The 26,138-nt window shown below is 41.7% G+C and overlaps 1 protein-coding gene across 2 annotated transcripts in view; it reads right to left on the bottom strand.

Moving 5' to 3' along the window:
• The window catches only part of SGCD (sarcoglycan delta), a 317,255-nt gene that overhangs the window by 286,665 nt on the left and 4,452 nt on the right, over positions 1 to 26,138 (bottom strand). The window contains exon 1 of one of the 2 annotated variants that reach the window (XM_027885573.1): positions 26,114 to 26,132. The exons of the other annotated variant lie outside the window; for it this stretch is intronic. The gene's annotated coding sequence lies outside the window, so the exon portion shown is untranslated. Of the gene's footprint in view, positions 1 to 26,113; positions 26,133 to 26,138 lie in introns of those variants that run through there. 2 annotated transcript variants of the gene reach the window in all.

Raw genomic sequence — 26,138 nt, forward strand, 5'->3', positions numbered from 1 at the left:
TCTAAAAATAATTTTATAGAACTTGTCGGGTAGGAAGACCTAGATGGGAATTTTACAATACCTGGTCTTTTAACCTGCAATGTGTGAGCTGTACCTACAGGCTCTTATCTAATGTTCTCATCAACTGAACTACAATTAAATCCATACACTGATACCTACTGGCTGAAGTAGAGAGGAACTGTAAAAATTTTTCCCCTCTGGGTTGATGATGGTTAACACAAAAGCTGATTATTCTTCCTAAAGATTCCCACTCTGCCCTCAGGGACTGCAATTCTCCTTTCTTCAGAACAGTGCAGTTGTTCTGTTGGGGATTCCAGTCCATGAGCAGTTTACTTCTATTTTTTTTAATGATGGGCCAGAACTGCAGCAAACTCCCTGAGCATTCAGCACTCTTCCTGGTGAAGATGAGGGAAACTTTGCCAGGATTCAGTCCTCTTGTTCTGGAGGAGATCCAGCCAGGTGTCTCATCCTCATACAATCTTCTCAGCTCCACTGACTCATGGACCAAGCTCACTCAAAATTTTGCAGAAGAATACACCCAGAGAAATTGGTAGAATTTAGAGCTTCACAGAATCACTGTGAATTTGGAAACAGTAGCTTGGAGCCAAGGTTTCAGCTTGTGACACGTGTCATGACTGCAGCTGCCTTCCAGTTAATCACAGACCCACATCCCTCAACCAGCCTGAGAGTGCTCTGCTCAGAAACACCCTCCAACACTGGGGATGTGCAAGTCCCCCACTGGCAGCAGGTCTTGCCATGCCCATTCATCTGGACAACACAGCACAGTGAAAGCATGTCACCACCCCATCTTGACTTGTCACTGTGCAGACCTGCAGTAACCACAACCAAGTGCAAACTATTAACAAAACATAGGAATAAAAATCTACAATATGACTCCAATCTTTTATAAATGAGCTACTACACAGATTCTGCCCATCTGACCATGTCCAGACATTTAACCAGTAGTTCATAAACTAATCCATGTTTTTATTTGAGGAGAATGATACACTGGAAGAAAATATCATAACATTTAATGTATGCCAGGGAAATGTTCTGACAGATCAAAATCTGGTGGATACTAAACAGTTAACATTCAAATTACACAAACGATGAGGAGGAGCACAATGTACTTACTGAAATTAAATGTACCTGCTTCCTGGATATAAATCCAGCACCAGCTATTCCGAGCTCCCTATATTAAATTTTATTCATGAAGTTGAAACTAAGATTATGCTGATAAAATGCCAGACTGCATCTGTACTCCCCGGCAACAATACCAGTGATAATTCCTGTTGCTCCTTTGCTAAATTCAGTATCCTTATGTTTTATTGCAGCCGCACCAGACCCTTCACCCAGCCAAGTTTGTGCTGCCAGTTGGCATGACGATCCTTCCGAAAATAAACCTACTATGTAGTTCTGCTATCTTGGCTCAAAAATGTCCATTTCTCTTCAGCTTATGATCAGACTAGTTGCTAACACACTGCTGGTTGTCCTGAGACACCCCATGAGGTACAGACAGGCACAGAGTAACTCCTGCGATCGGGATGCCTCCTCCTCCTCCCCCTTTTTTAAATGCTCTTTTTGGAAATGTTTCTTCATAGGATGGGTTTAGACAGTGAGTGGATGTGGTTTAAAACACCATATTCTGGCTCAGACAGAAATTATGCACCCAACAGCAGAAATTGCCTGTTAAGTTTTGCTGGTCTGCGTTGTATAAAAGACATGGTTGCTTGGATTTGAGGTTTCTGTATACTCTATCCTGCCAAGAGGATGTGCAATATTGCACCTTTGGATTACTACAGTTCAAATCCTTAGCAGTGCTTAGGATCCATGTTTTTCGAAGTGCTGCTACCAGAAACATGACATAGGAGCCATATAAGCCATCAAAACATTTCCCAAGCACTGAGGCAACTTTGGGTGGCAGACAGTGTTTAGTTTTATGTACTGCTCATTAAACAGATAGAGTCAAATGAGGAAAAGCATAGTAGAAGGCCCTCCAAACACGCCAACATGTTAAATGACACATTCCCGTTAAATGAAACAAATAACCAAATAAGCGGTGTAGAAAAGAGAAGACCAGGAAAGCATGGAAGAACCACCACCAAATGTGTAAAGTGATTAAGATGAGGAGGAAGAACAGCTGGTCCCTGTGTGCACTAGCGATTAGACAAGAATGACTAATTTATAGCAATGGAGACACAAGTTCACTGATAAAGAGAAGAAGGAATAGTTTGGTCTATTTGATTTGGCATTAAGTACAGCCATGCTAAGGCTTTTGTTATTCTGCCTCAGACTTCAAAACATTCAAGGAAAGGGTTGGTTTTTTTAAGCAAACTTTACTTCCCAGAAATGCTGACCACTCAGCCTAAGTGTAATGATGATTATGATGATAAATAGCCATTTATTTTGAACCAACTTCACGTTTCAGCTGAAGATTATGAAATATGCTTGTATACAGGAAATAAGCATGGTTTGAAGACAAAATGGATAACCTGCTGCACTCTTCTCTCAGACTTCTCCAGGCAGCAAATCCATTTAAGCCATCCATATTGCTGAGGGTTTTAATGTTGCTCCTATGCCAGTGGCTCCCTCCCCTTCGCACAGTAAGACCTCTGTCTGCACACACAGCACTGCACGGCACACCCAGACAGCGCTCACTCAAGCAGATGCCTCTTCAAAGACAGGCACAGCCTGAGGAGCAAGTATACACAGCATGAAATAATTTTTTTTTTCAGGTTTGATAGTGTTGGTGTAAACTCCAAAATCACTTTCCATTGTATTTCCTTTCCCCCCAAACACACCTAGTACCTCTTCCATCCTCTCACGTTCAAGGCTTCTCAGAGGTGAGACATACACTCATTTCTTCTCCTTCCCACCAAAGTCTTATTGCCCAGACATGACTGCATAGGTATGTGCAAATGCAAAAAGGTACACAATGCTGATGCTTAGCTTGCAGGCTACAAGAAAGGATTTTTTTTTTTCCAGAAAAGAAGCACTGGACCAGATGCTTCTCCAAACCTACTGCTCTTTATCTTCAATCTTACATGAAAGTCATTTAAAGGAGGTCTCATTTGAAACAGATACACACCGAATCCTTTAGATGGGAAGAGACCCTTCGGATGATTGAGTCCAGCCACTAACCCAGCACTGCCAACTTAATTCATGACTTGTTCATCACAGATTCCAAGGTAGAAATAATTTTGTCTTGATACGACACACAGCACCTGGTGTTAATAAAATTCAGGGAACCCAAGTGTGCCAAAACATTTGTCTGGGTTGTTGGATTACTTTCTGGGTTTTTAATGGCCCATATTTCCAAACAGGGCTTCTTCAAAAGAGATTACAGAACAGCAACATCACTTTAATTTGCTGTGGTAGGTAAGTAATATATGATAATATCATAATACCTGAATTAACATTTTATGTCTCTTATTTAATAAGAAAAAAAGCAGCATATTAAGGATGCAAATACCATATGCATTTGCACCTCCTTCCCTTCCTCCATATCCAGCTCCTCACAGGAGTTTCAAGTCCTGAAGAAAAGACCCAGCAACACATTTTGTTGCCACTGTTCTACCCAGAAACAGATAATATGTTTTTATATGGTTGCAGAATTCAGTCTTAGTGCGACCCTTAAGTAATAAAGCACATATTTAAGAGAAATGATTTATTGGTGACTTCAAGGGACTCACAACCCAGCACTGAATAGAGGTTTTATCACTGAAATACAGACAGTAAAGGGAATTACTCAGAAAAAACTTCCTCTCCACCATTACATGATACTTTAAAAAACAAACAAACAAAAAACAAAAAAAAAAAAAAAACCAAATCACAAGCACGAAGTGTTTTTGTCTGGATTAGGGAGAGACAGGAATGCTTAATGCAGGAGCTTTCAAACAGACCTCAAAGTGGAATAACTTTTTCCTTGAGTTCCGATTTCATACCATGCCCTGCATAGATTTCCTGTACCTTTTTACCTCATCCGGAAACCAACTGTTAACTGAACTATATAAACTATTCAAGTTTTAATAGTATGCACTATTTAATGCAGAAATATCTCAAAGGACAAAAACCTGCCAAAACATACATTGTTACACAGAATGAAAGGCCAAAAATAATTTATATAAGACAAGTGCAGCTCACAACGACAAATCACATTAGCTGTTGGTTTTTCAGCCAAAGAACACCTGAGCTACCAGTATTCTTAGCCCTAATCCTCTTAAATTTTTAAAATAATTTAAGAGTTATGCTTGATCTAAGTTAATTAAGTAATAATCCCTGACAAATCACATTTCTGTGTAAAGGAATGACCAGCGTGCTAGATTATTTGAGGCTGGCATTTTCCAGAACCGTAACTCCTCCATCACTCTCCAAGCCTTTACTCAAGCAACACCTCCCCTTCAAGAAACCCTCACCAGACATGAAATACTTCGAGGAGGGATGGCTTCAGGGCAGCAGGAAAAGTTATTTGGAGTGCAGTCCCACACATCAGCACTGTGAAGTTTCAGTCAGTCCATCACTCACAGCAAGTCAGATGCTCCTTCGATGAGGCAGAGGATAAATAATACGGAGCCTCCTCGTAAGGCACAGATGACACAGGACACCCCAAATGCATTCACGTCTTCAGCCCAAACAGGAGTCACAGCCAGAGCACCAACATAGCCCAGCAGTATTCAAATGTATTCAGGAACACAGAAGCACTCACATGCTTGCTCAGAAAAGCTGAAAATAACCATTTGAATTGCTGAGCAGCAGTTTCAATTAATAGGGCCATTTTCCCCATCTATGCACAGAGGATTTGCTTGCTTAACTCTCATTAATGTTAACAGTGTTGGACCCACAAATCCCTACCTGAAGTGGAATACTGACGTTACTACTGCTGCACATTTTCCCAAAGTTAAGGCAGAGCAATTCACTTTATTTTAACCTCTGCCCATTTTGCTCACTCTCAGGAGCTTTAAGTGCAAACTTAAAAAATGATAAGCATTACTTTGAGAAGAAAACACATTATTTAGCTTTTTTGGGTGTTTAATCAACAAGCACAGCCATCCCAATAGACCAATTATAAACCAATTCAAATAAGAAAAAAATCTTAATACTGAAGTATACAGATAGGTCAAATACAGCTTAAAGGTTAAATTTTGAGATTAAGCCTTTTCCACTCTAAATAGAACAAACATCCCACTGGTTTCTGTGCTTACTCCCTACCAGCCCTAATGCAAAAAAAATAAGCTGATGCTTCTGAAAGGTAGATTAAGCTACAGGAGATACGAGGAACACCTGGGAAAAAATAGAGAAAAAAAAATAACTACTCAAGGATTCTGGTCCAGTCAAACAAGTCAGCACAGGCAACTCTCAGACTGCAGTTTCAGTTGTGGTCCAGCTCACTCCGAAATTTGCTATGGGCTGGGTGACCAATTCCCTGGTATACAAACACCAACATACAAATGAATAGTAAAGGCAAAATCCCAAAGACCACTTTATCCTCACCAAAAGCTTCTATTAGAACATGTCTAGTGAAAGTCTGTGGACTCACATCACTCAAACAAAAAGCAAAGAAGTGTGGACATTGGGATGGGCAAAAATTGGTCTCAAAGTCATCGCATGGGGAAAAGCTTCCCCTGAGCATCAACACAACGAGCTGTGAACTTGGTTACTGGGCACATTAAGAGTCCAGAATAGAGGAGATACCATGTGAATTGAGCTGCAGCCTGAAGTTCACCAGGGCTCTGCCTGCAGCAGACATGGTGCAGTGGGTGCGAGAGGCAGCTGCCTTCCCGTCGGGATCAGGAGTGACATGCTGTTCACTGACAGCTTGTCATAACACTGTCTAGAACATTTGGGACTTCCATTTTCAAAAATCTTTTCTATGCTAATGACTTCCTACAGATGTTTTGAAATGTTTTAACTGTTCTGGTTTGATTCAGTGAGGCACTGATACTGTGATTTGAGGGAAATGCGGCAGGACGTGCAGCAGTGAACTCGTCCAGGATCTTCCTGGATATCCAGGAGCAACAGCATGTGGAGAAGTAAATTCCTGTCTTCCCTGGGAAAACAAGATATGATGAAAGATGGGACCAGTGTACTGGTGGGGCAAGAGCACCTGTTTTGGCTGTACCTGTTTCCCACAGAAAAGGGAATTTCTATTCTGTACAAAACCTTGCTATTTTGAACTGACTTTTCAAACCAAGCAAGAAGAAAAGGTCAACATTTCTATATACCATAACATTTTTAAGGTTGATTCAGAAATATTGACATCTCCCTAACGATATCAAAATCTCAAAACATAAATATGGCACCAAACAATAAATCCAAAAGTCAAAACGAAGTCAAGCATAAAAGCAACACACATATATAAACATCCTCCCCTAGCAAAGCAAGGGCTGAGCATGACATGTGCCCCCAAAATGCTTGGCTGCCCACAAAGCTGTATTTTCATCAGAGGTTCCCACTTGTTTCTTCTCCATTTCTTCCCTCACCCTGCTATTTTTCCTTGGCTTGGCCTTAGCTGTTGTTTCTAATGCAGTGCTGCTCAGCCTTTAAAACCCAACTGTCCTATTACAGAAAAGTAATACTCTCCTCCAGAATAATTTAAAACTCTTCTTCCAGTTTTAATATTTCCTTATATAGTACATCATGAAAACTATGTGTCAAAGTTGCTGCAGGGCAAAGGTGGTCAGAGAACATCAGACAGTGGGAAAGCCAGCCGTCCTCCTCCTCCCCACTCCACATGCACAGTCTTAGTTTTAATGTGAGTGGCATGCAATGGGCTAAATTCAACACAATTTACAACTAATTCAGCTGGGAAGAAACAAGCAGGCTTTGGGGTTCTGCATCCCTTCACCAGGCATTTCAGTTGATTATACTTAGATCCTATGGTTCTTAATAAAGGACAATTAAATAATCAATTTAAAATTTAAAAAAAAAAAAAAGTGCAAGACTGAAGGAAATCAATAAGAAAGACTGAAGGGCAATGCCATAACACCTGGGCAACAGCTGATGAACAGCAGAAACTCCTGAGAGCAGTGATACCACAGGCTTTCACCTACATATCGAGGTGACTTGTGGGCCACGAGGTTTGAGAATTACAAACTAAGAAGTTTCTAAAAGGCTCAGAGCCTTTTCTTTCAGGTGTGCCAAGTGCAGGTGATGAAGATGCTCAGATGCATTCAAAGTGCAGCAGAACCCAGCTGGTCAACACTGCAAAGAACTACAGAAGACATTTTAGACTTTTCACATAAAGCAACGTTTTTGTTCCCCAATTAAACCTTCCAATAGTTCCAATTAAGGATATGAAATAAGACAAGGATTTTTTTTTTTTCCCCTTCACAAATACAAGTCACCTGAAGCTGAGTAAGAAACCAATCACAAGCTTTACTGCCTGTGTTTCAGCACAGATGATCTTCCATGCTGCATTTACACTATTGCCTTCTCTACAGGGACATCACTGCTGTCTGACTTCCCACCTTCTCTCCACACCTCCAGAGGTTAATGAATCAGTCACACGGTGAGATTTTCTGGAAAAGTTTAGTAAGGAATCTTCTGGGGAGAGGAAATAAGTTGTTACACTAACAAGTGATTTACTATCTGAATGCTACACATACTGTATCATCTTATTTGTATTTCACAGTTAATCTCCCAGCGCACAAAAGTTTTATCGGATTGGAGGCATGTGCTGTATTCCCCTTTATAAAATTTTACAGTCCCTTGCTATTCTCAGGGCTTGTTTTATAGGCACAATTTGCTGCTTTAATCTCACCCAATTGTCATATTCTAAATCACGGTGTATAAAAATGTCTTAAAAGGAGAGATGCGCTGAAGGGTAGTACTTAATTACACTTACTGCCTGATTTAAATGTTATCTGTGCTTTGCCAAGTGCCAGGCACGGAGTAACCCAGCAGTGCAAATCTGCATAAACCGATACAAGTCATTATTGGGCTTTTAATAGCAACCCTGTTCTCCTGTGCAGCATTCTGATGAAGGTGTGTTCCTCCTCCTCCTCTCACTCAGCTTGCGAGAAAATTAAGCAAGGAGGTTGGAGAGCTGGTAATTGGTAGGGTCTTTCTAGTCACTCTTTGCTAACTTATTTATTTTCATCTCCGTGCAGAAATCTTTGTCAAGACAATTTCACTGGTCACCTTCATAACTCTGAAGTGTTGTAATGGAACTGAAAAGCTGGAGCAAACAGAATATCATTGGCTTGATGGTTTCCTATTCCTTTTGTAGTACTTACATTTCAGAAAACCATCTCTTTACCCTCTCCCCCTACATCCCAGAAATCAAAGAAACAAACAAACAAAAAAACTGAAAATACCACCAAAATTTCAGGCAATTCATGTTTCTCTTTCTGACTTCCTCCTCCCTCGCACAAGTGAGCACTGCAAGGGACTGATTTGCCTCTGCACTAACTACATTAGACATGCAGTTAAATTCTCTGGCTCAGGGGAGCAGAAATGCAGCTTAGAGTACATCATATCTAAGTACTTTCTACTTCATGCTCCAATCCCTGCTCCAACCACACGCCAGAGAGATCATCACAGGACCACTTTAGTCAGATCACTGAACTTAAGAGAAAGCAAGAGAGCCACCTTCTTTCTTAGGTTCGTCATATTTAATGAGCCAGTGGAGGCAGATTAAGTACAACTCCAACTAATCTATCCAGCAGCTTTACTTCTGGTCCACACCACCAGCATAAATTTAATTCACTACTTCTTTTTGTTGTTGTGCCCTTGAGCATGTTGTGCACATGGTCCAGAACTGCCAAAGCCTGGAAGGGAATAAACCACACTATTTTGCACCAAGTGCCCAGCAAGTCAGTGTGAAAAAACATCACTGAGTCAATCCCAAATACTCAGCAGCCTCCTATTCAAATGAAATTTCTAGCTTTGCACACATTTCAAACAATGCTACAGCAGTCACAGTTACGCACTACTACCCCTTATCCATCCATGTAGCATGGTTCCAATCATGAGATGTCAGCACTGTTTCATGCAAGATAAACTCCAACATTGTCCCTCATGGGGCTATGAAATATGTATGTGCTACTGTTACCAGTCACAACTGTGCTTACACTGCCCATATTTCTGCCTTGGCAAACAAGCAACTGCTTTAAGCACTCTTGTGGCTAAAGCCTGGCATGGGGAATAATAAAAAGAGGGGGAAGAAACCCAACTCAGAATGATCAGTCATTTTATCATCTGATTTTCAGCATCTTCTAAATCCAAGTGGTGTGGAATATTGACCACCACTCAGCTTCACAGAGAGCTGAAGCCAGAGAACGTCTCACATGGCAGAAGCTGAACCCCTCAGCAGAACCTGGCCTGAGAAGAGATGGGCACAGAGCAGCTTTCCCAGCTCAAGGTCAGTGCACTCTTAGCAAGAACCTGGCAGGACGACTGTGCTGAAGGCAGTTCCCAAAGTCCAGCCGCCAGATCCCTGGCAACGTGCCTTCATTTGGGCAGAACAAGAGGAAGGATATGAGGTAGCACAAAAGCCATGGCATTGGGAAAATGCTGCTCCCAAGAACCTCATTCACTCATTTTCTTTTACAATGAGAAGCAATTCTTTCCAGACCGCTGGTATCTGAAGCCATGTGAAGAACTTCACATCTGTCTCAGGGGATCCCATCACACTTCAGGAGTGATTATAATGAAAATTTTGATGACAAAAGCATGCAGTCCTCTGCAAGTAATTTAGAGAGTTTCAGATGACACATAACTCCAAAGGGCCTGAGACTAAGTTATAAAGTTATATAAACTAAGTTATAAAACTATAGGCTTAGAAGTAATGAGTTGCTGGCTTCAGTTTGTTTCACAATTATAAAACATTCCCCCATGTAAAATCTCATTGGAGTGGCCATAGACTAACATTTCTCTGGTGGCTTCCAGGAGCAGTCACTCCTTCAGAGGCAAAGCACATTAGAGGAACGGTGCAGCAAAACCATCACTTTTCATGGTGGTCATATCACCTTCCCAGGAAGACTGGCTCCTCTGCTGCATCTCACCACACATCCCTTTCCAACACACATGACAACTTTGGCAACGTTGAGGTTTCTTCTCATCTCCCATGAACCCAGATTTTTTTTTTTCCCATTTTCTAAAGTAATAATATTACACGATTAATTACTTAGCAAAGTCTCTATAAACTCATCTGCCTTTGAAATATCTACAAAAGCACCAGTGAAACTCCAGAGATAAACAAACACAAACTCCCCTTTAATTAAGCACTGTGCCTCTCTGTAGGGGGTGACAGAGTGAGCAGATGCAGGGGGATTGCCAATTAAGATACAACTTCTTTGATAGGAAGGGTACAGCCATACACAGGAGGAAAAAGGAGAGGAACTTGCCATCCAAGCCATTATTTTAATTGGCTCCTCAGAAAGATTATGCATTCCCCACATTCAATGCTGCCAAAAACGTATTACTGATCCAAAATACTAAAGAGCCATCAAAACATGTTCTAAGCTGCTTGTGCCCTGTTAGTACCAAAGCTACCTGTGCTCCTCACTCATCCTGTTTGAGAGAGCTGTAACACAGGGAGCTAATTCTCAGGGTTAATTAGACAAAGAAACAGAGAAGTCTTGGATTTAATTTTCTTTTATGGATCATTATTATTCAGTAAACACTAGGCATTCTTAGCAAAAACTACTTGAAGGGAATGTATAGTATTTCTAGCCTAACTCAGTTTAAAAAACAAAACAAACCAAAAAAACTAAAACCCATGTGAATAGCTAAAATAAACACTTGGAAATTGCATGAATCAGGATGCACACAGAAAGTGAACCAGAAGATGGACTGCTCATCTTCTGCATAAATTCCATTGATTTGATATCCAAATATTTTCTGTGTGCTGACCTTTATTTTCTGTGATCCTGATGACAATACTGCCATATGCTCTTAAAAAGCTGCATATTAACATTCACTTCTGGTTTTATCTGGTTTTAATGGAAATGCAAATCAGTTTTCGCATGGCTTGTTCCATGCCTTTGTAACCTTTGGGGAGATTAAAAAAAAAAAAAAAAAAAAAAAGGCAGGAAACTAAGAAATGGTTTGTTCAATTTGCAGCCTGCTCAGGAATCTTGATTTTGACTCCTTACACACTATGTCTCAACCACTGAGGACAGAGCACTGTGCAGGGGGGAATTCAGACACTGGAACCCAGAGCTGCTTTATCTGAGCCTTCTTCTTTATTCTTCCCCTGAACATGACGGCTCCGTCATCCAGTCTGAACAAAACACAAAAGAAGGTTGGGATTTCACTGTCTCTACTCAAAATAAATAAATATGACAGAGAAGGAACCCTTGTCTTTGCAAACAAAAGAAGACCTCAGCTCTAACTGAGAATGGGATAACCAGAAATGTATTCCTGCCTCAGGAAGAGACCCCAGGCTGCAGAGGTGGGCTGGGGCAGAGAAGCTACTTCCTTCAGGTTCTCTCCAGCTGGCAAGTTAAAAACAACATCATTACTGAATCTCACAGTTGTACACAGCAAAAACTATTCTGGCCTTTTTGCATGGACAAAAAAAAAAAAAGATAATAAAAAAAGAAACCAATCCGTATCTTTCCCCAGTTCTTTCTTCTCTCTGGGAAGTGCCTCAATGCCACTGACAAGTCAAAAAAGACAAAAGGTAAGAAGAAACCTCTATGATTATGATACTCCCCTCCCTCCAGTTGCTTACCCTGTGGGAAGTGCATTCATTTTCCTCTTTGGGGCTCCTTGCAATCACTGACCTCATGGCACTGGGGAGTTCTGTCCAATGCACAGTCAATACTGAACGTCCACCAACCCCAGCCCCTCTCAAACCATGACACTACAGGGAGTGCTGAGGGCCAGACCCCATCCCAAAAGCTTCCCCCATCTCTCCCACATTTTTTGGGAACACCACTAGTGCACACCACTGCCACAATACTTCTAAAATACAGTAAGCTGGAACGGCTTAATAGTATTACCATACTTGGTTATTAATCAGAATGAAATGCCTGGAAAAAAAATAAAGGAATTAAGCATATTTAATTTACTAGTGAAAAGGTGAAAAAGGAAGCTAATTACAGCTGGTTAATTCCTGCACATGGAAAGTACATCTCCTGCTATGGGGCTCCCTCATCCAGCAGAGTTCCAGCATCTGGAAATCAAAGCCAGATCCACCAAGGCTCAAAATGGAAACAAGATGCAATCTTTCAATAAAGAGGAAAGTGCTTCTATCTTCAGTTTCCTTCACTTCCATCACTTGAATTTACTATCCATAACCATTACCACTAAAGTAATCCTAGAAAATTTTCAAAAAGAAAAAATTAAAAATGAGAGGAAGGAAGCAGGAAACTGTTTTCAAAGACACAACAGGCAAGCAGAGAGAAGCAGCACAGAATTGATTCAATCTAGGCAGCTAATTCAAACATCAAGTTGAGAAACTCAATTCCTCACATAGTCAAGAGAAGAGAATCAGGCTCTAAATTCAGAGCTTTGAATCACCCTGTGAAAGCTCTGGTGACTGTATGTGGCCTTGAGGATCCCAAATTAGATAACTAAACTTGGATGGGTCTACAGCTATTGGCCATCTAGTTTTCAGCTAATTAATTAATGCTACAGGGATTTAGACACCTAATATTGCTTTTAATTCTTGCTTAACTGTAGCGACAACAGTCTCAAGAGTTCTCTCATTTTTTAAGAAGGGCTGTAAAAGTACATGATACTCTGAACCACCCATAAGCACACAGTATGCACACACTATCTGCAGCACATTATATTCATATACTTAATATTTCAGCCTCTAAAAATAATACAGGCAGAGATAGATATTTGCCATAAATATGGACAAAGTAAACTTCATGCTGACGGATGTGTGCAAACCAAACCAGGGAACTTGCTTTAAAAAGATCATCGATGCAAATCACACTGATGACTGTTTTTTTACAATCAGATTTTGTAATTCCTCGTTTCTGTCCTTGGCATGTCTATCCTTCAAAACATCTCTTATATTATTGTACAACTGAAAGGCAGCAAATATCAAATTCCCACCTCTCCCTGACTAACAAAACCTCTTTCAGTTCTTGAAAAACAGTATTAAAGTGACTGAACTTGCACATAACTCTCACTGGACTTTATCTGGTACAGTATTTGTCAGAAAGCAGAAAATGCAGGTTGGTCTCACATTATCTGTAATAAGACAGACAGTCCTTCATTTTAACAAGGTACCACTGCCAATACCAGCCCTGCTGTGTAAAAAACCTGAGGCAACGATTTTTTATTTATACAAGCGCAGTGAAACCCAGCGAGATCAGATGTGATCGAAGGCACCTTCCAGCACCTGGCACACAGTGAATATTCCTGCAGGACCTCTGAGAAGCATCTCACATCCCACACACTTGATGGCAAGGCACCTGCCAGGGCAGGGTGGAACAAGCAAGCACACACACACACACACACAGAGAGAGGCAAATCAAGCCATTGCAATGATGAGAACAAGTTCAGCAATTTCTCCCCAGTAAAATGTTAAAATTTTTCCATGTGCCAGATCCACTAAAGCTGGATGGCTTCTTCACACAAAGAGATGCTGATGCTTCTGGGATCTGTCACCCTTCCAAGTCACTGCAGTGCCAGCAAGGCTTGAGCACCATGAACTGACTGGACAAGTAACCCTGCTAACCCAAAATGTGAGCAGGGCCACCCCTGTCAGTTTTGGGGGCACAGCACAAGGGCAGCAGCACAGACAGTTTGCATTTGGGAACTCTACTCCTGCCACCAAGAGCAACATCAAAGGAAATGTCGAGCTACTGTCACATTCAGGGCTCTGCCTTCTTGGGACCAAACAACTGGAACTGTGGAAATTTTATTTCTTTCAGGTGCCACCACCCTAAGATGGTTCAGAACTGAGAGTGCAGCTGCTCTGTGAAAGACAAAAGCTCTTTGACTTTTGACTGAGCAAATCCCAGACACAATGGAAGGGAGAACAACAAAATTAGGTGGAAGTATCATCTAATTTTATGTCCAAGTCATCCACTGATTGGCTGTTTTGATTTTATCAAGAGATTTTGAGGCTATTATATGAGTCTCAAAATCTGTTCACTGCCAAAACAGGTGGCCCAGGTTCCATCCTTAAGAGGATAGTACATTCCTCTACAAGAAATGACTTTTTTTAAATTACGAGGTCACCATCATGGGCCAGAGAGAAAATTCTTGATGAGACAAAATTTGGAGACTGTGCTGATCTACACCCAATTTAGTTAGTAAATGCTTTCTGCTGCTACAGTGGAGAGCACTGACAGCTCTATTAGCCTTGGCACACAAGGGCACAGGCACATGTGCCCACCATGACCTGGTGCTTCAGGAGAGACCAACAGTGCAAAACAAAAGGAAGGACTGGGAACTGCCAGCCCCTCCCAAGGTGGGTATTTACGAGGACTGTGGCTTTCTCCCACTGCTCTTCATTAAAAGGCTTCATATATATATTTCAGATTTTCCTGCTGAGAACATAGATAAGCTTCTAACATTAAATTTTCCATAAAACAGAGTTACAGTACAAGGCTAGTGACAAATGCTGGCGTCAGAAGCCTGCAGTACTGTTATTCTGTTAGAGTTTTGTAGAGCAGTGAACAAAGATGTAAAGAATAAAACAAAAGTATCTTCCTAACTTGTCAATTTATTTCTGGAATCTTTAAAATGTAACATTAAAGTTGCTTTTCTGAGCATGCAGACAGCCCTATGTCTTGATAATTGTATATACAAGAATGGTTTAAAACCGTAATACAGCATTTGGTTTCAGTCAACATTAGTTCTAGTGTTCAATTTATTCCTCGCAATAAATAGATTAAAGCTTATTACCATTGATAAAGTCTATCTTGTAAACCCCAGGGCACCACTTTGAAAATTTTCATGGTGAAATTCAGCAGTGTCATGCAGAGTTACATGATAACACCATGGTGACGTATCAGTGATGCTGATGCATTATTTTCATGATTTCTGATTCTGATCCCACAACTCTGAACAAAGCTGTAACATTACAGTCAGGAGAGGGACAAAAAAAAACCCAAACCCCAAACCACTGTAATACCCACAAAATATTATGCAAACCATATTCCACTTCTTTCATTGCCTTCCCACAGTTGAACATTTCATAAAAAAGCCAAATGTTCAAAGATACAGACCACTGAGTTTAACTTCAATACAAGAAGAGTTGATAGAAAATATAATAAAGAATTGAATGAGTGGGAGCATTATATACCCAGGAAGAGTCAGATATTTTGCAGAGAGCAGTAATGCACAACAAATCTGCTACACTTCCCTGAAGGAGTTAATGAGCACATGAATAAGGTGACATGGTCTGCAGGGATGTGCAGGTGGCTGATGCAGTACACAGGGCTCTCCCCAAACCCCTCAACAAAGAGTCTCAAAGAACCTTAAGAAAAGCCCTAAAGAAGGTAGACTATGGAGGGATAGAAAGGGCATCTTATGGATCATCAACTAGGAAAAAAAAATTGAAATAAAGGAAAGAATAAAGAATCATTTGTCACAACCATGGGAGGCTGTTAACACATCACCTCAGCATCTGTGCTGAGACCTGTACTGGTCCAAATATCCATTCATGGTCTGAGAAGGGGGCAGGGGGGTAATGAAGTGCTAAACTACACTGATAAAACAGAACAATTAAGAGTAGGTAAAATTAAAACCGATATGAAAGCTACAGAAGAGTCTCAAGACACTGTGACTGGACAGCAAAATGATGGCATAAATTAAATGTTAATAAATGCAAAAATATTGCAGTGAAATAAAGGAGTCTGATTGCCCACACAGACTGACAGGCTCCGAATTAGCTGTTAGAATGCAAAAAAGAGATGTAGTCACTACAGCCAGTTTTCTGGAAACATCAGCTCAACAGCAACCAAAAAATAGTAAATAATTTTAGAAGTTTTTAGGAAACATATCAAGACTGAAATATAAAATACCATGCAGATAAATGATGAGTTTCTGACATTTTGAAAATGCATCTATTTCTGGTCATCTTTAAAAGAAAACATATTAAGACATGCTACTGAAATGGATCAGAAGACCAAAATTATTTCTGAACAGTGAAAATCCTTACACGTCAAGAATGCATCAGTAGGAATACACTGGGACTCTACAGCTTGAAGAATCAAACCACCCAGGTCTGAAATACATCACAAACAGGATGCTGGGCTATGTGAGCCTTTCATCTGACCACCTGCACTGTTCTTACCTTCTTGTGAGGTAGAGGACACAGTAAGGACAATTTCTACTTTCTTGTGAAGTGTTAGTAGGATAAGCCAGAGCGTGTTTAGATAAATTGTATTAATTGGGCTGAGATCTGCAAGAGACACTTCTCTCATTTCCATCTGCCCTGGAAGCAAAGATATTAAATAAGACATTAACCATTCGGCTCACAATGTGCTATAAAATTTTACCTTTGGTCTTATTACGGTAACAAATGGGAAATATTGTATAAGGCTTGAAATTATGGAGTAGAATAGATTGCAATTGCTTCATAAGTTAGAAGAGAAAAAACACCCTCCAGAGCCATCTCCCATCTCAGAAAGGACAGGTCTGAGTTCAGCTGGACACCTGCATTTTCTATTTCCATCTGAAAAGCTGCACATGCTGCCTTTTTCCCCTCTACAAGTTGAGGGAAAAAACAACTTTTGTGTATAAAGATTATGCATAGGGAGTACTAAGCACAGCACTGAACAGACAGACATCTAAAATACCAAATAAAATGCTCAGGTTAGGTTAGAGCAGCCTGGGCCTGTCAGACAACTGATGCTGTTGTAGCCCAAAGATTCATGTCCAGGCTGGATGAAAAGCCAAATTCAAGCAGATCAGAAACTTCCCATAAGTGTAGGAAAATGGAAGGGCCAAAAAAAGAAGTATTTTAATCCCTGTAAGAACACTCTTGCATAGCACAAGAAGCACATGAAGACCAAGGGGGTTTCTGTCATTAATCATAAAACAGCCTTTTCCCACCGTAAAACCAAATCTTGTTTTCCTGGCAATACAACAGTTAAGGATGAGCCAGTCACTTAAAGCAGTTGCTCTGTTACATCAGCAACACATTCATCTTTTGGGTCACTCTCTGAAAGCATAATTCCCATCCCAACCACAGCTTTCCACACCATGCTCGTGAGTAGCTGCCAGCTCCCCAGGTTGCAAAATTGGAAGAAGTCATTTCTGATTTCTCGAATATCCCCAATCTCTCTAAATTCCTAATTTAAACCCAAAATACAATAGAGTGACGCAAGACCTGGCCTATTGTACGTTCTGATGCTGAGAGCACTCTTACATAGAAACTATTAATTCACAAAATCATGTAGGAAACACTTTTGCTATTTACAAAGCTTCTGTGCTGTGTTATTTTTCAAAAGATTTGACTGAACACACGCAGTTTCATGGCAGTCAATTAAAAGGGTCACAGCCAGGGTTTTTAGAGCCACTCTGGGACAGGTCTCCAACTCATTTTTAAACCCATTCTCATTTTCTAAGTTAGACACCTTCACTCTTCAAGACAGAGCAGAGACTACTGGCAATACACTCCAGAACTGCAACTATGCATGATGTGCCATGTATATAGCAAAATAATGGACTCTTCAGCTGTAAACATAAACTGAGAGTAACACACACTAGTTTAACAACATTATGTATTCTGGCTTTGGAAATATGTTGCCATGTGCTGGGGGGAACCAGGGACAAAATGACATGAAGCTCCCCCCGACGTAACAAAGAGAGCACTCTCAGAAAAGTAAAGGTGGTTACTCACAAAGTTTCAGTTCTTCTCTCAGACAGGCTGTGGTTTTCATTATGCCATGCTTTTCCTTTTACTACTCCCACAAATACCAGCTCAGCCTCACTACCCTCCCTCAACTTTCCAGTGAAGACACTTCGTAGCAGTGCAGTTGAAAGTAAGAACAATGGAGTTTAAGTGCACCATTTTTCTATTTCTGACTCAACTATAATAACTATAATATCCTCCATGTCAGTAATAAGACTACTGATAAATGTGATACTTAAAATCATTCACCTCTGGCTTCACAAAGCTCTTTTGGAAATACTTGTTTCCAGAAAACATCATTACTGTAACACTCAGTAATTAGTGTGTAGGTGCTTTTTATCTAAACCAATAAAATGCCCACCTCCAAGATTATTTCCAAAGTGTGAAATTAAAGCATGTAACATCATATAACATCAGCCTGCTCAAGGGCCCATGCCACAAGTGTCAGATACTCCAGCCTGGGCAGAGGAATGTGGAAGTGCCTGTTGCTCAGCAGCCAAAGAGCTCTTCTGCTGAAGTCAGATAGAAAGAAGAACAAAGAAAACAGGGTGAAAAAAAGTAAAATATCTGATTTACTTTTCAGATAATTCAACCAATACATAAAATCTTTTATTCACAGCTTCAAAAACAATCATCTGTAGGTAATGAACTACTGCATGCCTGATTTCACAATCAGTATTTTCACTGATGCCAGTGGCAGTAGGACTGGCCTCTTCCCTATTAGCTAACTCAAACCTATAACTTGCTCTTGACTATCTCATTCAGATCTAATGTCTCCTTTTAAGCATCCATTTCTGTCAGAGTGTAAAATAATCAACCTATCAAAGCAGTGCAGTTTCATCGTTTCCCCCCCAAAATTAATCATGTTTCAGTACATGCAAGGCGAGCCTTTTGCAGCACACTGTTATGTAGGAACAGATAAAAGTGGATTTCCCAGTGCCCATACTGACACAGTAATACAGCTAATGATTTCCTGTAAGCTCTGTGAACAAAACTGCAAAATAACTCAGCTCTTCAGGAGCAACATGTAAGCAGAAAACTGAGCTGTTCTCTGTAAGGGCTTTGATTCCTCTGTAGTCTCACTGAAACAAGATGAAAAATAGGTTACATAAGGCAAATCCTTGCTTTAAAGTTTATTTTGGATTCATTTCTTTGAGAAGTCATGTATACTAAAAATTTTAAAGTTGGAATATCTGTGAACTTGATAATGTAAAACCACTAAAACTCACTGTTACTGTTTTACCTGAGCGTGACAGTAACAGTGAATTTTATCCACCTTCAGACAGATAGAACAAGGCAGAAAATCCAGTTACATCCCATTTATATCTATAAAATAAGTTGCAAGAGGAGCGAGGCTGCCCATGCTGACACTCGAGAAAAGTTTATGCTTTCTGCATAAACGATTTTGTAATTCAAATACAAGCAGAGATTTGCAGGTTATTTTGTAAGTCATGGAAAGGCTCTCACACCCCACACCATGGCTATGCATTTTGTTCATGAACAACTCTCAGTACAGTTGAAGCTTCACTCCCCAGCTCCACTCTCAGATGTCACACTTGCAAGTGCCTAAAAGTCAGAATAAAAGCTGGGCGTTACTTCAATGCACGGTTCTGAAAGACTTCAAGAAGTTACTGGAGCAAGACACACTGCACAAGATTCTTCTATAGGAAGCCAGTCTAGCAGCAGCCCAACAGCTCAGAAAGGCTCTCATTTAATTAGCTGTTTTCTATGTAGAAGAGAGGCTGTGGGAAGTGCCCAGCGATGCATCCTCATTTGTGCTTCACCGTGATCCCTAAGGCAGCAGTTCAGTCCCAAGTGAAACAGAGCTCATTATCAGCAGAGACAACCCTCCTCAGGAGAGAGGTGTTTCTTGTGCTGTTAATAGCATAAGCTCGGTCTGATGGCCCTTGCTGCCTGCTCTGAGCAGAGCACAGCCAGTACAGGCAGATTGTGAGCTGGGAAGGACCTGGCAGAGCTCAGCTAGAAGCAAGGATGGAGACGGGTCTCCGTCAGGAAAGGAATACAGACCCTTCATAGCTGGTTCGGAGGAAAGGTAAGACATTTAAAGCAAATTTGGAGCTGGCCTTGGTTTGAATTTGGTTTATAGGAAAGTGCAGATGATGGGAAAGCCTTTCACCGATTGTCCTCCCTGGCTCACAGGCACCCCTCAACAATGCTCCTTTTGCTTTCTGAGTAGCACATCCCACATTTGCCTGTTGGGCACATTTGCCTGTTTAAAAGAGGGCTAAGACCCCTATCACCAGCCTCTGTGGACTCTTGGCTCATGCTTCAAAAGAACAGTTTTACTTGGGAAGTGCCCAGTGCAGAGTCAGGTTACAACCTCTGATCACACAGGGGAGAATTTGGAGCCCACTCCACTTCAGCTGCCTGTGCCACCAGGGCAAACAGCCTAATCTGCTCTGCCTACTAAACCCCCCAGCAAATGGCACCTCATTGATTTAAGGAGTGTAAGAGCACTAATACTCCCTGCTCTGAAGAACACAGCCCTGAAACCAACCACATCACCCACAGGCTGCTGGCAGATGGGGAAAGAGCCAGGTCTCCACAACACTGACTTATTATTCTAATTGAATGGAATTTCCTATATTTTTCCCCCCTTTCATGCTTATTATCTTGCTTTTATCTGGCAGCATTTTAACAGCTGTTTTCTTTATCACATTAAAACGACATCTCTGAAAAAAAACAAGTGTCTAATTCTCCTGGATTTCCACACAGTATGCTGTAGGGGAGCAAATCTCTACTGAACCTATTAGCCTGAGCACAGGTTTTGCTCTTTAGAACAAATGCCTGCCCCATCCTAAAAAAAAAAAAAAAAAAAAAAAAAAAAAAAAAAAAAAAAAAAAAAAAAAAAAAAAAGAAAAAAAAAAAAAAGCACCTTCTGTGACAATCTTTCTTTTACTAAAACTTTACCCCTAAAAATACAGCAGGCCATTCCTCCAGCCAGTGGCACAGCACTGGGGAAGATGATGGAGCTGTGCTGATTTACAACAGTTAAAAATCTGACCTGGAGATGAGTCATGGTCATAGCTTGCTGCTTGAATTGCAACTAATTCAAGGGGTTTGTTTGTTTATCTTTGGATGTGTTGTAAAGCTTCAGTCACTAAAGGTCAATTCCAACATTTCTTCATAAATATGTAGGAAAGCTCCTGAATATTTAGGAAATGCTTTGATGTATGAGATTTTTCAAGCACGCTGCTTCTTGGATTTGGACTCATCTCTTCTATCACAGTCACCTACTCTGCCATCTGAAATAGTCCATTAACCTACAGATTGAGGCAGCTACTTTTGATGAAAGGGTGAAAAATCACAGCCTAGCTCTGAAAGTCAAAACAAGAAGGGAAGAGAAAAAAAAAAATCACATAGGGAGGGAGGCTTCGGGACTCCTCTCCCTGCTGTCTGTCAGAGAGATGTGGCTCTGGCTGGTTTTGGGTGCCTTCTGCGTTATGGTCTGTTCTCCCTCTGCTGAGCAATCCAAGCACTACAGAGAGTAACAGAGCTGCCTGAAGCAAGAGGTTCTTCAGTCGCGACAGGACTGCACGGGAACAAACTTTATTTCTCAGGCTAACACCACCAAAAAAAAAAGGAAGAAGCAGGCACGGAGACGTGCTCAGCCTCACGCTCCCACCTCACCCACAGAGACTGAGCCGGGCCGGAGCTGCCAACCCCCCCCCCCCGGCTCGGCTGAAGGCTGAGCAGGATGGTGCCAACATCAAAGAGGTGAGCAAAGCTGTACCTCAACTATAGACCAGGGACACCTCCAGAGAAGGCAGGAAAGATTTTAGCTGGATGGTTTGCCCTCGGTGCCACACTTCCAAAGAAGAAATGAGGCCGTCTAACTGCTCACATGTCTCCCAAACAAGGAACAGATAAAAACACTACACCAGCACTTCATCTGCTGGGGGAGGGTCATAGCAAATCTTAGCTCAACCCAGCAGTGGACAACATAACCCTCGACGTGGTCCAAGCACTGCTCTTCTGCATTCACAGTTATTCTCCAGCACCCAGCCTGACAAACCCTACAGTTTGCTCGGGACAAAGAAGGGAAATAATAGGTAAGTGCAATACGACCAGCTTACCACTCTATAATGCATTAGATTAAGGGAGCCCTCTGTGCAGCAGCTCAATTTTAATACCATAATTAAATTAAAATAATAAAAATAATAAAATCACAATGTCCATATCAGATTCTATGGTTGAAATGAGTGGTGATGCTGAGATTTTACAAAGTTTTCACTTCCATGACGAACCAGTACCTTTTCTTGCTAAGCAGACAAGCAGATAATCACCCTAGGGCTCCATCTTTAGTGAAAAATAAAACTCCCTATTTCTCAAAGGAAGAAAAAAAAAAACCACACCAACCAAATACCACATCCATTTTCACTAGCTCTATTCAAATTCAACAGAACAGCAGCTAAAAATACATCAGGAACCAAGGCGGGAATGAAGAAAAGAAAAAAGGTTTGATGCCAGAATGGCAAGATTTCAAGGGTGACCCACTGCCTGGTAATGTCAGTGGGATCCTTTTGAACCTCTTCCAAACAAGTCAGATACAGCTCACCTGGACGTGGCTTGTTATTGAGCACAGCTGATTGAGGCAGAGGGGAAGAAAGCACAGAATTCACAGGGAAAATGCACAGATACACTACTCATACCAGCCCTTGATCAGCGGGCAGGGGAAAGCTTTCTTTTAAATATTTAGCCCCAAACTGGAAAAAATACCAGTCCTCCCATAGGATCCATTTTAAACCCGGGGAGTGGGAAGACATAAAAAGTAGCTAAAACCTAAGATTTTTCAAGGTTATATAAACAGACACTGCAAAGTTCTTTACTGTGTTTAGTAACCTAAAAGTTTACACCCCCAAAAAGTTAGTATGTTTTAAAACAACTCCAGGTATACTCAGCAGAAATCTGTTATTAAAATCAATGAGAGACAAGCTGTTAGCTGTACATTGTGCTAGAAAAGCTGCAGATGAAATGCAGAAAGCTCCTATGCTTTCACTCCACATCCAAAAATCCAAACATTTTCAGTTACTTAATAAATCAAAGTTTGTCATTAAGCTGCACCTAAAGTGCTATCTTGCCAAAACCTCCAGAAAAGCATCAAGGTAGCTGTCCATAATTTTTTTTTTTTTTTTACAATCACCCAGGAAACATTTCACAGGTGAGGAACTGTGGGCTGGTGCAAATCCTACCCCTGTTACTGTTCTGGGGCTGACAGGACCAAGGCATCTGCTGGTGACCAGAGACAAATGGACTCGGAGAGTAATAGTGTGTGTGAGCTTTTAAGCTAAGATACTTTGCATTTCAAGCACACCTAAAGGACTCGATTTAAACTGGTAACAGAGCCTGGGATTCACACAAATTAAATAAAAGCAGGAGTAGACAATGAAGAAAGTTAATTTTTCACCTGGAGTACTGCAGTGTTAGAAGATTGCCCTGGAGGATTTAATCAATGCAAGTGAATCTTGTATATTTTCCTCCAGTTTTCCCAAAATGAGTCAATAAGATGCCAGCACTTTCTCAGCATAGAGTGACCATTTCCCAGCAAGCTTGAGTTCAAGTCTTTATCAAAAGAACTAAAGAAATGTATTATGATTTCAGAGAAAAATAGCAAGCAAGGAAACAGAAGCAGCAGGATAACCTTACAAGGCACAGTAGGTTATCAGGAAAACTTTTTTACTTCTTTTATCCTTGAGGGCTATTGGAAGCAATGAAAACTACTAAAACCAGACATTGCTGGTACACAAAAGTACCTGCAGCTACCCTGGCCTTTAAGAATAGCAAAACATCTGAAAAATGTTCCACACCACCATCAGGCACTAACTAAAGGTATTTCCTGATCCAGAATCTCCTCTCCCATGAGCAAAACACACCTACTTGTCCATCTGCTTCATCACAGATGATATAAAGTCCCCCATGCCTTCAAGCAACTTCTACTGCACCCACCTACTAACCCATCACCTAAAGGATCTGTGCAAGTGTGGTGGGTCCACATACGACATCTGAAACAAAGAGCTACAGGCCACATTACATAACACACTTCTATATAATTATAAACACCTGAATAAATGGCCCTGCATGTCTGAAGATTTGCACACAGGCTCTCTCTCTTGGCCAAATGACATGTAGGCAGGGAGCTTTCTCAAGTCATAAGTCGATTTACAACCCCACCTTCAGCTGGAGCCTGGATAATCTGTTTCTCAAGGCACTAAAAATCAAAAGCTTCATAACTTCCCCTTTGTAATACTCAGTTTGCATGCATAAAACAAAAGAGCTGTCAAGTCCTGAGTTTTAAAAGCTTTAAGCAAAACGAGCTGTTCCAAGTTACCTGCAAAGCAAAGGGGTGCAACTGAAAAAACATCAGGGGCATATGATCCATGACTCTTCAAAGTGTCAGAAGTTTCCAGTAGGCACAATAAGGATAGAGTCAACATCCTCAGTGCATTCCAACACAAGAATTTCAAGGACTTCAAGGGGCAATAACAAGGGTAATTCTTCAGGGGCAACGACAATATTGCAACAGTTGAACCTGTGTTAATCAAAGGGTTTGGAAGCAAAACTCACACTGCATTGCTGAGAAGTGATGCTCTGAAAAGAGCTTCTACTAAAGGAATCTTTTCTGCCTTGTTTCAAAATGATAACTCCTACTTTTCCATTTATCAGTATAATTTCTTCCTCAAACTGGCATTCAGATATATAGCTCTTCCTCGGGGGAGGAAGAAAACAAAAAACATATTTTGAAATACAAGAGTAGATTCTCAACAGATATACATCAACATGAGAAGTCAACAAAATTATGTTAATTTATGCCAAATGAAACATAACCAAGATTTCTCTCCTTCGAGATGAAGCTGGGATGATTATGGTCATTTACAGCAGATGCTGCTCCTCATCACAGAGGGCACGAGAGCTTGTTCCCATGCCTATGTAATGTCACTGAGCAAATACATCTGTTAGCAGGAGGAGGACTCAGTTCAGCACTCCGATGTAGCAACGTCACTGGCTGACCTATTCTGCCCAGCACACAATGGAGAGTTGTTCATTTTTCTTTTCAATGAGACACTATGCAAGTGTTGATTTAATGGTTCATTTATCAACCCCTATGAATATTAAGCAATTCATTTTGACTTAATTTGAGCAATTCAATTTTACCCATCCTTTCTCTCCTTGAAAAATGTGAATTGCTGTCTAGGGAGAAGCTGTTTTAAAAGTTGACTTAACAGGAAGCACTTGGCTCCATGGGTTTTATACCCTTTCATATTCTGATATATATTTATGGCTGACTTTTTATTTGCCTTTTACATATTATACCTGAAATTCACAAGTGCTAAAACAAAGACACTTCAATGAACATTCTTAACGCTGCAGACCCAAAGGCATCTTCTGCAGCAGCAGCTACTCCCCAAGAAGACCACCAGGAAACGAAGTGCATTGTGAACAAAACCAACAAGCCTGTGAAATTCTAGTAATACTCGGGGAAAGGAGCTTCTCACTGAAAATCCGTTACTTAGAAACTTTTTGCCACTGGATACATTTTCCCAATAGGAACAAAACAACAATGCTGGAAACACTCGAGCTTTAGTCTCACCTGTAAGCAGCACCTCATAGCCCCAAGTTCGCATCTTGCGGAGCTCCCGGTGCCACGCACCAGCCCCGCTCTGCAGTCGGGCTCAGCCCGGCCGGTCCGGGACCCGCCCGCGGCACCGAGCCCTGGCAGCGGCTCGACAGGACAGCCCCGGGTCGGGGCATCCTCCCCCGGCACCAAATCAGCCGCGACCGCCGCACCTGTTGGTACCCACCGCGGCTCCCACAGCTTTTTTTTTTTTTTTTTTTTTTTTTCCTGATTCAGCCTGATTTGTGCCCGTTTTCACCTGCTGCTCCCAGGTGCCGAAGCCCCTCTCCGCAGCCCCCCCTCACGCACGCTGTTAACATTCAGCCCGGCAGCTCCGTCCAGCCGCGAAGCCCCGCAGCCCCAGCCCAGCGGGTCACTTCCACGAGTCCCTTCCCCGCGGGAGCCTCGCCCCCCACAGGCACAGAGCATCCCCCGCACAGCTCGGCCGAGCCTTCCGGAGGGCCGGGCAGCGTCCGCCCGCTGCCAGGAGCCACTTTTCCCTCTGGGAAAACGATTACGGAGGGAGGGATGTGAAGGAGCGATGCGAGGGAAGGATGCGCGGGGGGTACCGCGACCGCGACCCGCGGAGCATCCGAAGGGCCGCGGCTCCCCGCGAAGGGGGCAGCGCCGGCCAGAAGCCGAAACTCCGCCAAGTCCGAACGCGGGGCTGGGGCAGCGCCGCCCGGGCATCCCCTCTCGGCACTCACCGGGGCGGGGGTCGCGGGCAGGCTC

Source organism: Empidonax traillii, unplaced genomic scaffold, assembly GCF_003031625.1.
Source record: "Empidonax traillii isolate 1590-97213 ecotype Southwest subspecies unplaced genomic scaffold, ASM303162v1 scaffold168:size1726349, whole genome shotgun sequence".
In the NCBI taxonomy this organism is placed as follows: Eukaryota; Metazoa; Chordata; class Aves; order Passeriformes; family Tyrannidae; genus Empidonax; species Empidonax traillii.